General features: G+C 39.8%; 1 long non-coding RNA gene across 1 annotated transcript; it reads right to left on the reverse strand.

The window, feature by feature from the left end:
- Positions 1 to 7,944: 7,944 nt before the first annotated feature.
- Positions 7,945 to 9,620, reverse strand: LOC131179988 (uncharacterized). The gene is made up of 3 exons (XR_009148998.1): positions 9,518 to 9,620; positions 8,719 to 8,775; positions 7,945 to 8,138 (listed from the first exon to the last, which is right to left on the reverse strand). It is a non-coding gene; the product is annotated as an uncharacterized LOC131179988 (long non-coding RNA).
- Positions 9,621 to 15,835: the final 6,215 nt, after the last annotated feature.

Genomic DNA, 15,835 nt, shown 5'->3' on the forward strand with positions numbered 1-15,835 from the left:
TATTTCATAAATTAGCTTCAAAAGCATGACACAAATTAAGTAAGGTATATTAGAGTGTGCCAGTACACCGTGTGGCATTACTTACTCGGGTATACTATACACGGGTAAAGGGTGTCACATTTAGTGGTATCAGAGCACGATTTAGGCATTTCTGGGCCTAGATTGAGTCCATACCATGCATTGCAATTGTAAGAGTCGAGGTGACACTAACGCAGATCTGTTTATCTTTCTTATTTTGAATAGGATATGGATCCTTCATCTCAGAGAGCCGTTGAGGAGGAAGTGGAGAGTCATGCTCCACCTGCAGCAGCTGAGACTGGGGGCATGAGAGAATCTGCTCCGCCAGCTCAAACAGAGCCTGCTCAGCCTCCACAGGCCATGTTCCAACAAATGGCCGACTTCTTTAGACAAATGGCCGGAGTAATGCCAGCACCACCATCACCACCAGCTCCACAGCAGAAATCACACCTGGAAAGGCTAAGGAAGTTTGGAGCTGTGGACTTCTATGGCAAGAGAGAAGATGACTCATTGCGGTAGAATTGGTTGAGCAGGCAGAGTACTAAAACAACTTCACTGCACTACAGAGCAAAACCTGGAAGTTGCCATCTCTTTACTGTAAGATGATGCATATGAGTGGTGGGACACCGTGTCCAGTGAAGTGCAGATAGAAGCTGTCACGACCCAACCTATGGGCCGGACCGGCACTAGGACCTGGGCCAGCTTAAAGCCCCCGAGGCCCGTAGTAAGCCTAACTATTCCTCAAATCCATAACCAGGCCCACAATTTAGACCCAATATGCATATAAGATAATTTAAATTAAACTGTTATAATTTCATTTTGGACCAACTTAGCCCAGAACTTTTCAGAAAACTAAAATCAGGGGAGCCCAGCTCAACCCTATTACCTCATTTATAACTATTTAAAACTCATAAAAATTTTTTTCTTTTCATTTATTAATATGAAAACTTGAATTCATATAGTCTCTGATAGGCTTAATGCTACTACTAGCACATGCGGAGTCCTAAATTACAAATTTAGAGAATAATAATACAATTAAGTAATCTTTTCATAACCTGAGAGGAAAGGGACAGGTTATTCTGAAAAATGTCTCCTCCTCAGCTTTGGAAAAATATGGCGAACAGGAGTGAGCGTTCGACTCAGAGAGTAAAATATCAATTTTAACCATAATCTCTATAACTATCTAAAACTAATGCACCCTGTAGAGTGAAATGCAACATCAACATCATTTTCACATCATAACATAAAAAAGGTAATTTGGAGCACTCACGCACCCTGTAGCATCAATCAGAACATATGGGAGCTGATCCTATCTGACTCTCTTAAATCCAACCCGGTGCCAATAATTACTCAAGCTCGGACTTCCACTTAATAACCAAATCGAGGGTCCCAGAATTACTCAAGCCGTGACTACCCTCGAAGGATCGGTCCCAATTACTCTGCCGTGACTACCCCGTCCTATCCATAGTCTACACCACATCACACGCACGCCAACGCACGCACACTGCTCCAAATTACCACAACAACATCCATGGCACATCAACAGTTATGAATGCAACATAAATCGTGCCTAGAGTTTAACTACATAAATATATGCATATAAGTGATGCATGGGCATGCTTGAACATATAATAATATCGAAATTACAATTAAAATTAATATTCTACTCACAGTACACCGTCGACTATTGTGACTGCTGGATGCAGGAAAATAGTTGATCTCGATTACCTAATAATTAAATTATAAATTTATTAGTACTAACTCAAAATAAAACTCTAAAGAGGCAATAGACAGCCTAATTCATGCCGGAAATCCGGCAGAGTTTTCCCTATACCTGGGACCTACCCAACTTGCAAAGAGGCTCAAATAATACTTCTAAATTCTCAATTTCCACAATCACATCTCATTAATATCACATGGCCCCTCCTGGGCCCTCCAAATCAGACTATACTCAAAATCTTAAAAATTACGTTTTAGTCTCTATAATTGATATTTTTCAAAAACCCACTCAAACAAGCTCTAAAAATTTTAAAATTTTGCTCCGCGGTCTTTAATAATATTATAAGGCTATTGCAAAAGGAATTATAATTTTCTAATCACCCATGATTATTTTATTCAAGAATTTTACTCGATTCCATAAGTTTCCAACATCTAACGTATTCTTAATCCAACCCAATTAAATATTTATATATTTAAACTTCCATCCTCAAGCTTCAACCAATTATATAAAATTTAATTATTTTAATTTCAAATAATCTTATATGCCCATATGCTAAAATCTAACTAAAATCTATCTATATTTTTCAAAAATATTCTACAATCACTCAAAAATTCAACAAATACCATAGAATATCTCCAAATAATTTTACTTTCATCATATATTTTTATTAGAATTTTTCTCCAATTTTTCCTGTTTAAGAAACACTGTATTTATGCTCCACAGACAGAGAAATAATGAAAATTGTCTTACCCGAAGTTTATCTGTGTCTCAAAAATTCCAAAAATTTATGAGGAAGCCTCTGGAAGTTGAACCATCTCCATAGCTCACCGGAGCCATCGCACCACCGCCAGCGCAGTGGCGGCCGGTCGCTGGCGACATTTGCCGGGTCTGATCATACCACCATGTTCCTCTCCTCTTCCTCAGTCCATATGTGGTCTCGGATCGTCGATCCAACGGTTGGATCGTCGTAGATCTGACGAAAAAGCTTGAAAAATCCGAAACTTCTCTCCTTCATATCTCACTCATCCGACCTCCATTTGCTTCAAAATTGGTATCAAAAGAAAGCTCTCGGAACAAGCTTTCCAACGCCACCGGAATCGCCTCGATCGGACGTCGGATGAAGCCGGAATCGCGCCGGAAAGCCGCTGCCCACTGTGCGCGCGTTTTCTCTCTCCTCTCCCTCTCTTGCCGCTTCGTGGTCCCGGTGGTCGCCGGAGGGTCGCCGGCCGGTGGGAGCTGCGTGGGACGTCGCCGGCCGGTCCCCGGAGAAAGGAAGAAGAAGAAGAGAGGGACGGAAAGGGAGAGAAGAAAATTGGGGGGGGGGGGGGGGTTCCTCCTCCCGTTTTTGATTTTGATTTTTTTTTTTTTTAAAAGCTGCTGTGACAGTGGAAAACCCACTGTTACACGCCAATCCCATTTTTCAATTTTTTTTTTTTTTAATTTTCTGGGTTGTTACATTCTTCCCCCCTTAAGAAAAATTCGTCCTTGAATTTACGAATAAACAAGAGATATGGAAAAGAAGATTATCGAAATAAGTGCAATCATTACTCCTCCAGCTATGCAGATATTGGTAAAACATTTATTCTTCGAACTCTTCGTATATTATATATGACATTCTACTGTTCTCTGATTCTACTATAGTGTCCTATTTGTCATCATCTCTTTCTAGAGGGCTTTTATCTTGTAACTATTCATTGACCATTTTTCTGACATTTCAAGTATTCGCTATACCTCACTGTTCTTGACTTGATGTCTCATAACTTCAATCAACTTTGGTGCTTACCTCACTTTTATTACGCCCCAACATGTCTCTTGGTGACTTCAGTCATCATTCCTTTGTTTTAATAATCTCTGTTTCCCCAATGACATAACTTATGTTCCTTATTCCATGGTATCCTATGAGTAGCTTTCCTGTAGCTCCTAATCTAGGCATCTTGTTCGAGATCTTCACTCTACTTATGACCTCAGTGGTTAATACCTATAAATCTTCTCCTCCCATGATACTTCAAATTTTTAATCTCTTTTGTGTCATTACTAAGGTACTTAGACCAACCTCTATCGATCTTATGTAACTAGTCAGGTAGAGTCTCCTCCAAGGGCCAAGTGTATCATTTATCAATATTGGAAAGTAAACTGGGTCTCTCCTTCTAGGTAACAAAAGTGTTTGTATTCTCTGACAACTCATCCCATGCGACTTATCAATTCTCACTCCTTCTCTGGAATATAAATATCTAGACTTCTTCCTATAGCTTCTTAGTATATGGCCTACTTCTGACACATTGGCACTCAGATCGAGGCTCTACTACCCCTTTAATCTATCATCTCATAATAACTTATTTTAAACAGCTCTTGGTGTGTTCCTAGCATACCTATTCCTCCTTATCCTCATCATTATAACTAGCTCTATCGAGCTTTCTTCCTATCGATTGAATCTTATCCACTTCCTTTTCCTATTTTTGCTATTGTTGATATCTTTTCGACCTGCTCCACTTATTCCTTAATCTTAATCCTATTTCACCCTTACACCTTTTTCCTTCAAGGATGTTCATCCCATCATCAACTTTAACTTTCATTTTATTTCTTAGTCTTATCTTGATTACTAGTTCTATTACTTCGAGAATTATAACCTTACGATTTACTCCTACCAGCACATTCTTCACCTTATGTAACACTTGTGATTAACCATAGAAATTTTTTTTTTTAATTTATTTATTATTTTTTTTTTGTATTCCCTTTTTCCAACTTAACTATCAGAACATTATCATTCCCCACCAGCCTCAGTAGGAAATTGCTCATCCTGGATGGATAGGAGCCCTTGAAACTATAAGTTCCATCTGAACTAACACAGCTGTGGAAAATGTATACCATGCCTTAATTCTAAACAAAATACTTCATGTGTTCATTTTCCTTAATATAATCACATATACTGCATATAGCTTTCTAAACTTCAACCTCAAATTATCCACCAGCAACAATTTCATCTATTGAAACTCATCCATAAATAGTACTTCCTCTAGCTCATAGTTTAAAACGGTGGCAAGCCTTGGTAGCTAACTCCTTTTGACTCCTGTCATTATTTTGATCGTCATTTCATATTTAACACTAGGTACGTACTTACTGTCATTCTCATATCACGAAATTGTATATGAATTGGTGCCTACTAAACTCTCAAATAACTAGGTCTCCTTGACTCAGTCTCTGTTCCTTATATAACCTTTTAGAATCAAAAGCACAAGCTAAACTTGAAAAGAAAGAAAAATATCCTCTTATATTCAACTACGCCCAATTATCCATATAATAACGTTTAACCTATGTTTCTTAGTCTTTCTCTTCAAATTTCATCATCTCCTAGCACAATTGTGCTCTACCTATAAGGTATCATCTGCATGAACCCTTTACCGTACCATTGTCCTTCCTGACATAATATTTTATAATTTATTAACTTTACTTATACTCGACCTATGATTCATATCTATTATAGTTTATATTGTGCCTTTAACTTTTGTTGATTCCTGAAAGATTTCTCTCACTAATAAATTCTTCCAACACTAATTCCACCCTTATCTATGGTCATTAATTTGATCCTTGAACTTTCTAGTGATTTATAACCACCCAGACTTGTCATTTTTCGTTCTACCCCTACTATTGTCCTGTCGTTATTGCTTCACTACAAAGTGATTCTGTTGATCATACTAAAGACGTTTGCCTGACATTCATAACGAACCTCTAACTACCTTCTCACTATCTCAAAAGTCTAACCTAAAGCCTCTGTGTCATTATCTATCATTCTTTTCCTCTCATCATACCTATTTGATCCCTTAGATTGACTTTTATTCAACTTACTGCTTACTAACTTCTCTTTCTCTGCCTAATTAGATAGTCCGTAATATCATCGCACACCTTCTATTTTTTACTCATTATTATTGTATTCCATACCTCCATCACTATTCTTGCTAATATGGTCCCATTTTGGGTTCTCCATCCTTGTCATTCACCTTGCCAAAAATAACACTTAGCCTACCCTATATCTTAACTTTGTTCCTTTTATTATGCGCCCTTCGAATTGTCCTTTCATTTATTTTCTTTGTCTTACCCAAAATAGAACTTGACTATTCTATCCCTGGTTCCATTCTTCTTCCTAACATGACAGCTGTACCTGCTAACTATATCTTCCAGAGTCTCTACCACGTTATCACATATCTGTGCTACTCAGATTTGGTCCTTTGATCACTCTAGCTAGTACTCCCACTGGCATTTAAATTATATTGCATCTGCAATCAATTGTCCAAACTTTCATTCTGCACTTTCTTTATCCATTGGCCTTCTATGATTTATCTTCGCTAATTTATTACTCTTAATACTATTATAATTAGATTATATTATTGTTTTGAAAAATATGAAGTTAGAAAGGAACTCAGGAAATTGCAGTCATACTTTTATCGTATGATTTCTATTCTTATCCTTTAGCTTACATAATACCCTTACTACCTCGAGAACTGATTCTGCCGTAATTTTATTTATTTATTTATTTATTTATTTATTTATTTATTTTTTTTTTTTTTTTTATTATTATTATTATTATTATTATTATTATTATTATTATTATTATTATTATTATTATTATTATTATTATTTTCCATGTTTACTCAATTTGCCAAAACTTAAGATTCCGGGCACCCAAACCCGTCATCCAATTCAAAGGATTTACATCCATCGTGATCTGATTATATATGATTCCTATAATGAAACTTGTATCCTCTGCGGGATACCCGAGCCAACTACTCTCTACCACACTCTACAGTCCCATCCAGTACTATTTGGTTGGTCACCATTATTAGTAATAACTTTCGATCCCTTCTGAAAAGATAGGACTACACCCTAACTTGCTGCAACAAAGGTACTACATTTACCACCTTGCCCAAACCATGTCAAATTAATGACTCTACTATCATATCATATCTCTGTGAATCATCAATTCATAGTTTTGACCTTCCCTAGGTAGTAGGGTTGCACTTTACACCTTGCTAATACACACAAGGTATCCTATTCTCACTAAGTTCTAAGCAAAACGTCTGTCATTCTGCAAAAATCATCCAAAATTCCATACCGAAGACTAGATGGTCTCACTCTATAGGTGTCACTTTTACTTTGCAACTAGTCCGAAACCTCTGGTCTAATGGCAACTCTTAATGCAACTCTAGCTCATGCTAGGGTAACCGAGTCATTGACTCTAGTTACTACCTAACTGTAACCTTTCGATATTCTAGCTCTAGACTCTTAACCAGGAGTTCCCAACTCCTCTGCAGATATAGAACTCTGTTCTGGTATTGCTGTACCAAAACAGAGGCCATCAGTAAACACCCTCATTATGGAGCACCACGGGGATGCACGCAGCTCTACACAATAATCTCATGTCGATACTGTAATCTGCAGCTTACAGAGCAGACATTGAGAACATTGTATAGTTACTACGATAAGTCCTGACAGACTAGGTCTCCTAATCTCTTATCTCTCTTGAATATTCTATTATCACAAACCTATTCTAACTGGGTCATCCACTGATGACTGCCAGCAGTGGTATCCTCATCCTTATCTAGGGCAATTGTACTTTCAAGACTCACTTTTATGTACTCGTGCCTTGCACGAAATGGGCACACCATTTAAACCCATACTGACAAAAATATAGTATTTATTGGAGTACGTATCCTCATGATGGACCTCACATGTCTACTAACTCTATTTCACCTTTCTATGCACTCCACGAAAATCAAGACACTAACTGAGGCACTTTTATAGTTCCTGAGGTATAACGCAGAATCTAGAAACAAGGAATTACAGAAAAAGACGAAACAGAATCCTATACTCCGCATGTAACATCCTAACAAGACTCCTTTTACACTCCCAATTATATTATTTCCCATGAATCTAGAGCCTAAGCTCTGATACCAACTTTGTCACGACCCAACCTATGGGCCGGACCGGCACTAGGACCTGGGCCAGCTTAAAGCCCCCGAGGCCCGTAGTAAGCCTAACTATTCCTCAAATCCATAACCAGGCCCACAATTTAGACCCAATATGCATATAAGATAATTTAAATTAAACTGTTATAATTTCATTTTGGATCAACTTAGCCCAGAACTTTTCAGAAAACTAAAATCAGGGGAGCCCAGCTCAACCCTATTACCTCATTTATAACCATTTAAAACTCATAAAAATTTTTTCTTTTCATTTATTAATATGAAAACTTGAATTCATACAGTCTCTGATAGGCTTAATGCTACTACTAGCACATGCGGAGTCCTAAATTACAAATTTAGAGAATAATAATACAATTAAGTAATCTTTTCATAACCTGAGAGGAAAGGGACAGGTTATTCTGAAAAATGTCTCCTCCTGTAGCCTGGAAAAATATGGTGAACAGGAGTGAGCGTTCGACTCAGAGAGTAAAATATCAATTTTAACCATAATCTCTATAACTATCTAAAACTAATGCACCCTGTAGAGTGAAATGCAACATCAACATCATTTTCACATCATAACATAAAAAAGGTAATTTGGAGCACTCACGCACCCTGTAGCATCAATCATAACATATGGGAGCTGATCCCCTATACAGCTCTCTTAAATCCAACCTGGTGCCAGCGAATTACTCAAGCTCGGACTTCCACTTAATAACCAAATCGAGGGTCCCAGCGAATTACTCAAGCCGTGACTACCCCTCGAAGGATCGGGTCCCAGTGAATTACTGAAGCCGTGACTACCCCGTCCTATCCATAGTCCACACCACATCACACGCACGCCAACGCACGCACACTGCTCCAAATTACCACAACAACATCCATGGCACATCAACAGTTATGAATGCAACATAAATCGTGCCTAGAGTTTAACTACATAAATATATGCATATAAGTGATGCATGGGCATGCTTGAACATATAATAATATCGAAATTACAATTAAAATTAATATTCTACTCACAGTACACCGTCGACTATTGTGGCTGCTGGATGCAGGAAAATAGTTGATCTCGATCACCTAATAATTAAATTATAAATTTATTAGTACTAACTCAAAATAAAACTCTAAAGAGGCAATAGACAGCCTAATTCATGCCGGAAATCCGGCAGAGTTTCCCCTATACCTGGGACCTACCCAACCTGCAAAGAGGCTCAAATAACACTTCTAAATTCTCAATTTCCACAATCACATCTCATTAATATCACATGGCCCCTCCTGGGCCCTCCAAATCAGACTATACTCAAAATCTTAAAAATTACGTTTTAGTCCCTATAATTGATATTTTTCAAAAACCCACTCAAACAAGCTCTAAAAATTTTAAAATTTTGCCCCGCGGTCTTTAATAATATTTTAAGGCTATTGCAAAAGGAATTATAATTTTTTAATCACCCATGATTATTTTATTCAAGAATTTTACTCGATTCCATAAGTTTCCAACATCTAACGTATTCTTAATCCAACCCAATTAAATATTTACATATTTAAACTTCCATCCTCAAGCTTCAACCAATTATATAAAATTTAATTATCTTAATTTCAAATAATCTTATATGCCCATATGCTAAAATCTAACTAAAATCTATCTATATTTTTCAAAAATATTCTACAATCACTCAAAAATTCAACAAATACCATAGAATATCTCCAAATAATTTTACTTTCATCATATATTTTTATTAGAATTTTTCTCCAATTTTTCCTGTTTAAGAAACACTGTATTTATGCTCCACAGACAGAGAAATAATGAAAATTGTCTTACCCGAAGTTTATCTGTGTCTCAAAAATTCCAAAAATTTATGAGGAAGCCTCTGGAAGTTGAACAATCTCCATAGCTCACCGGAGCCACCGCCGGCACCGCCACGGTGTGGCCGGCCGATCATGGCGACATTTGCCGGGTCTGATCATACCACCATGTTCCTCTTCTCTTCCTCAGTCCATATGTGGTCTCGGATCGTCGATCCAACGGTTGGATCGTCGTAGATCTGACGAAAAAGCTTGAAAAACCCGAAACTTCTCTCCTCCATATCTCACTCATCCGACCTCCATTTGCTTCAAAATTGGTATCAAAAGAAAGCTCTCGGAACAAGCTTTCCAACGCCACCGGAATCGCCTCGATCGGACGACGGATGAAGCCGGAATCGCGCCGGAAAGCCGCTGCCCACTGTGCTCGCGTTTTCTCTCTCCTCTCCCTCTCTTGCGCGTTCGTGGTCCGGTGGTCGCCGGAGGGTCGCCGGCCGGTGGGGAGCTGCTTGGGACGTCGCCGGCCGGTCACCGGAGAAAGGAAGAAGAAGAAGAGAGGGAAGGAAAGGGAGAGAAGAAAATTGGGGGGGGGGGGGGTTCCTCCTCCCGTTTTTGATTTTGATTTTTTTTTTTTTAAAAGCTGCTGTGACAGTGGGAAACCCACTGTTACACGCCAATCCCATTTTTCATTTTTTTTTTTTTAAATTTTCTGGGTTGTTACAGAAGCTGTAACTTGGGACTTCTTTCTTTCAGAATTTAAGAAGAAATATGTGGGTACTGTATATCTGGAAGAGAGAAGAAGAGAGTTTATTAACCTGAGGCAAAGACAGCTGTCAGTGGCCGAATATGAGAAGGAGTTTGTTCGATTAAGCCTTTATGGAAGGGAGATAGTCCCTAATGAAGCTGAAAGGTGCAAGAGATTTGAAGAGGGACTGAATGACAATATCAAGATACAGCTCACTGCCTTGGGAATCACAGAATTTACCAAGTTAGTAGAAGCTGCAATAAAGGTGGAAAAAGTGAAAATCAGTGAGCAGACCAGAAGGGATAGACAGCAGAAGAGGGGCCCGGGTCAGTCTAGTTCAGCTCCTGCATTTGGGAAGAAGTTCAAGGGTCCTCCTGCACGAGTTCGGCTCGACCACGAGTCGAGTCGATCTCGGGGCCCAGCCACGATTCACCCCTAGGAGAGGTCGGTCCACACCATCGGTGGGCGCTCTCGAGGATGGGTTCGAGGACCAGCCCCAACATCTTACGCATGTCCACATTGCACGAAATGGCACAAGGGGAGTGTTGGAGTAATCGGTGCTGTTTGAGATGTGGGTCGACAGAGCATCGGTGAAACCGCCCACGCAGAACTACTACAAGCTGCTCCAACACAAGCGATGGACACTGCTCTGCACTACGAGAGGTAGAAAATCTGGTAAATCTGGTGTTTGACCATCACAGAGGCTGCATCGAGCTAGCGAGAGGCGGATAATGGACCACTGCCGAAATTATGCCACGAGCTCGGGAGGAGCAAGATGCCGGGCGTCATCGAGTGCGTTCTCCCTCTACACTACACCTGTGCATGCATTGGTGGATCCAGGATCCACTCATTCATACATCTGCATCAACTTACCCGTAGAAAGGGGGATACTAGTCGGGGAGAGTGACCAAGACATTCTGGTCACTAATCCATTGGGCCACAGTGTGGTAGTGAACAAAGTGTACAAGGGTTGCCCGTTAAGGATTCAGGGGTATGAATTCTTGGCAGACTTGATTGAGTTGCCCTTTCATGAGTTTGACGTGATTTTGGGAATGGACTGGTTGTCACGTCATCAGGCAATGGTTGATTGCAAATTGAAGAGAATTTCTTTGAAAACTCCTGAGGGTAATGAAATTACAGTTGTGGGGGAAAGGACAGATTTCTTGTCCAATGTCATCTCAGCCACAGTTGCAAGAAGAATGATGAGAAAAGGCTGTGAAGCCTACTAAGCACATGTAGTGGATACTAGGCAGGCTAAGCCAAACCTGAGTGACATACCCACAGTGAGAGACTTCCCAGAGGTATTTCCTGAAGAGTTGCCTGGTTTGCCACCAGAAAGGGAAGTTGAATTTGCTATTGAGACACTGCCGGGTACAGCACCCATTTCCATTGCTCCTTATAGGATGGCACCCACTGAATTGAGGGAGTTGAAAACTCAGTTGCAAGAGTTGCTTGATAAGGGGTTCATACGCCCCAGTGTGTCACCATGGGGAGCTCCAGTGCTGTTTGTGAAAAAGAAGGATGGGACCTTGAGGCTATGCATTGATTACCGGCAGTTGAATAAAGTGACAGTGAAGAACAAATATCCGTTGCCTAGAATTGATAATCTGTTTGATCAGTTGAAGGGAGCAGGAGTATTTTCTAAGATTGATCTCAGATCAGGGTATCATCAGTTGAGGGTGAAGGATGTAGATGTGCCCAAGACTGCATTCAGGACCCGGTATGGGCATTATGAGTTTCTAGTGATGCCCTTTGGCCTAACAAATGCACCAGCGACATTCATGGACCTTATGAACCGTATCTTCCATCCATACTTAGATCGGTTCGTAGTGGTCTTTATTGATGATATTTTGGTGTATTCCAAGACCAAGGAAGAACATGATGAGCATTTGAGGATTGTTTTGCAAACCCTGAGAGAAAAGAAGCTGTATGCTAAGTTGTCCAAGTGTGACTTTTGGTTGAGTAAGATTGCATTCCTTGGACACATAGTGTCAGCTGATGGGATTAGGGTGGATCCCAAGAAAATAGAAGCAGTGATGGAATGGAAGCCTCCCAGAAATACAACTGAGGTCAGAAGCTTCTTGGGGCTAGCTGGGTATTACAGAAGATTTGTGAAGGGATTTTCCTTAATAGCTGCTCCAATGACCAAGCTGTTACACAAGAATGTCAGATTTGACTGGAATGACAAGTGTCAGACCAGTTTTGAGAAGTTGAAGGATATGTTGACAGAGGCACCAGTGTTAACACAGCTAGTATCAGGAAAGGACTTTGTGGTCTATAGTGATGCTTCTCGTAATGGGTTAGGGTGTGTACTGATGCAAGAGGGGAAGGTGGTCGCTTATGCTTCCAGACAGCTAAGGCCACATGAACAGAACTACCCTACCCATGATCTAGAGCTTACAGCAATTATCTTCACACTGAAGATATGGAGGCATTACTTGTATGATGAAAAGTGCTACATTTACACAGACCACAAGAGTCTAAAATATTTACCAACCCAGAAGGAGCTCAACCTTAGACAGAGGCGATGGATTGAATTCTTGAAGGACTATGATTGTGTAATTGACTACCATCCTGGAAAGGCAAATGTAGTTGCTGATGCTTTGAGCAGAAAGTCCATCACAGCTTTGAGATCATTGAATGCCCGTCTCACTTTGATTCGAGATGGAGCTATTTTGGCTGAGTTGCAAGTGAGGCCAAACACCTCTGGCAGATTTTAGATGGGCGAAGGTAGATGAGAAGCTAATGGCTATTATGAGCAAAATCTCGGAGGAAAAGCAGCGACTATGAGGTGAAAGCAGATGGGTGTCTGTATTACAAAGGAAGACTGTGTGTACCAGATAATGGGGAATTGAAAGCCAGTATTCTAAAAGAGGCACACACCAGTGTATATGCTATGCACCCAGGAAGTACAAAGATGTATCATGATCTGAAGCTCCAGTATTGGTGGCCTGGTATGAAGAAGGACATAGCTGACTATGTGACTAAATGCTTGACATGTCAGCAAGTCAAGGCAGAACATCAAGTTCCATCAGGTTTGCTCTGACCTATACGCATACCGAATGGAAATGGGATCGGGTCACCATGGATTTTGTAAGTGGTCTACCTCTCACCGGAAGAAACATGATGCGGCATGGGTGATAGTGGATGATTGTGAAGTCAGCACACTTTCTGCCAGTTAGGACTGACTACTCACTGGAGAAGTTAGCAGAATTGTATATCAGTGAGATAGTTAGACTGCATGGAATTCCACTTTCCATCATATCTGATCGAGACCCAAGGTTCACATCGAGATTTTGGAGGAAGTTGCATGAATCCTTGGGTACACAACTCCATTTCAGCACAGCTTTCCATCCTCAGACGGATGGGCAATCAAAAAGAGTAATCCAGGTAAACAATTGAACCAATTGAATTAATACAAATATTGAACTGAAATGATAACAATAACATGAAATATATGTCAGGTCCTTGAGGATATGCTGAGGAGTTGTGTCATTGAATTTGAAGGAAGTTGGGATAGATACCTCCCACTGGCAGAATTTGCATACAACAATAGCTACCAAGCTAGCATCCAAATGGCCCCATATGAAGCACTGTATGGGAGAAAATATAGAACTCCAGTGTGCTGGACTGAATTGGGCGAAAACAAACTGGTAGGGCCAGACCTGGTGGAACAGGCTGAAGAGAAGGTAAAATCAATCAAAGCCAACTTAAAGGTTGCCTCAGACAGACAGAAATCTTATGCCGACCTGAAGAGAAAAGAAATAGAATATGTGGTTGGCGACAAAGTGTTCCTCAAGGTGTCACCATGGAAGAAGGTATTGAGGTTTGGAAGGAAAGGTAAGTTGAGCCCTAGGTTCATTGGCCCATATGAAATCATCGAACGTGTGGGTCCAGTGGCCTATAGGCTAGCTTTACCACCAGAGCTGGACAAGATCCACAATGTGTTCCACGTGTCTATGCTCAGAAGATACCGCTCAGATCCTTCACATGTCATCTCCAGAGAAGAAATTGAAATACAACCAGATTTGACATATGAAGAAGAACCTCTACGGATCCTAGCTCGGGAAGTAAAAGAATTGAGGAACAAGCAGATTCCCCTAGTGAAAGTGCTTTGGAGGCACCACAACACTGAGGAGGCAACTTGGGAAAGTGAAGAGACGATGAGGCAACAGTTCCCTCAACTGTTTGCATCAGGTAAATTTCGAGGACGAAATTTAAATTAGAGGAGAAGAGTTGTAACACCCTCCCTTTAGCAATTCCGTACATTCTACTGTTCCGGTGACCGGTGTCAGTACGGACAGCTAGAAAGTCCGGAAAAATATTTAAACTAAAGTGAGGAACCATAATTAACTCAAATATTGATAAGAAAAATTTAGTAAAAATTTTAGAAATAAAATACAAACAAGTTAAACGAGCCGGTGCCCTAGCGATGGGTAACCAGAGGGAAGTTGCGGTTCTCGCAACGAGGAGCCCTAGACCCGGGGAAAAATTCATAAAATAATTTTTGGAACTCCAAAGAAGGGTTATTGAGGTTCCCATGGCATTAGAATGCCAAGAAAATACCTAAAAAAATTTTTCAATCGGTACAGACAATTTTGACCCGTTCAGCCAAACGGAGGGCATTTTGGTCATTTCGCCTTCAGAGGTGATTTTTGGCCGACTTGTCCAGTTGAGTAAATAATTATTATGACATAAAATATGAAGAAATATTGCTAGAAATTAAATTGAAAATGAGTAGTGAAAGAAAAGAAAAGAAAATGCAAAATAATGCAAATAATGACATAGTATGATGTCATTCAAAGTTTCCAACCAATCACCATTAAGCTACCATTTGACTAAACTATTAAAAGACATAAAAGAAGACCAAAATAAGAAAGAAATTGCAGCAGCCATCCTCCCCAAAAGACCAGCCGAAACTCATCTCCATAGCCACCTTCCATTCAAGCTTTTTCATGCTTTAGATTTCCACCATTTTCACTATATTTCTCTAACCTCTCTTCATTAAAACTTTACCCCAAATCTTAAACAAGCTTTGGCAGCCAACAAGAGGAAAGAAAGTGAAGTTTAGGGCTTTGGAAATTCTACCCAATCAAGGTTAGTGCTACACTTTTATTCTCACTCTTGTAATCTTAGTTAGAACATCATTTTGAGCTAAGAGATTTTAAGAAATTGAAGTAAATTACATGTGTTAAGGGTACCTTCAATTTTTGGAAGCCCTATGGAAGATTGAGTTTGATTGTTGAATAAACTTAGAGTGGCTGGAAATGAGGGTTAAGGTATTAATATGCATGGATATTGAACTAAGTATGTTAATTAAGGTTTATGAGTAAATTGATTTGGACATTAGGGTTTGGAAAGGTGAAAATGTGACTTGGCTTAGGAAATTGTTAGAGAACTTGTTAATGGTCAATTAGTGACTATTTTAGGTATGTTGAGCACAATTTGGACTAAAAAATGGGATTGCAAATAGAAGGAGTAAGCTGCCCTAGGACAGCAGAAATGGACTGAAATTTCAGTCCAATTACACAGCCATAACTTTGGCTGTGTTAGTCCAATTGATGTTTGGCCAATTGGACATGAAACTAGGTT

This window comes from Hevea brasiliensis, chromosome 5 (assembly GCF_030052815.1).
Source record: "Hevea brasiliensis isolate MT/VB/25A 57/8 chromosome 5, ASM3005281v1, whole genome shotgun sequence".
NCBI classification, from domain to species: domain Eukaryota; kingdom Viridiplantae; phylum Streptophyta; class Magnoliopsida; order Malpighiales; family Euphorbiaceae; genus Hevea; species Hevea brasiliensis.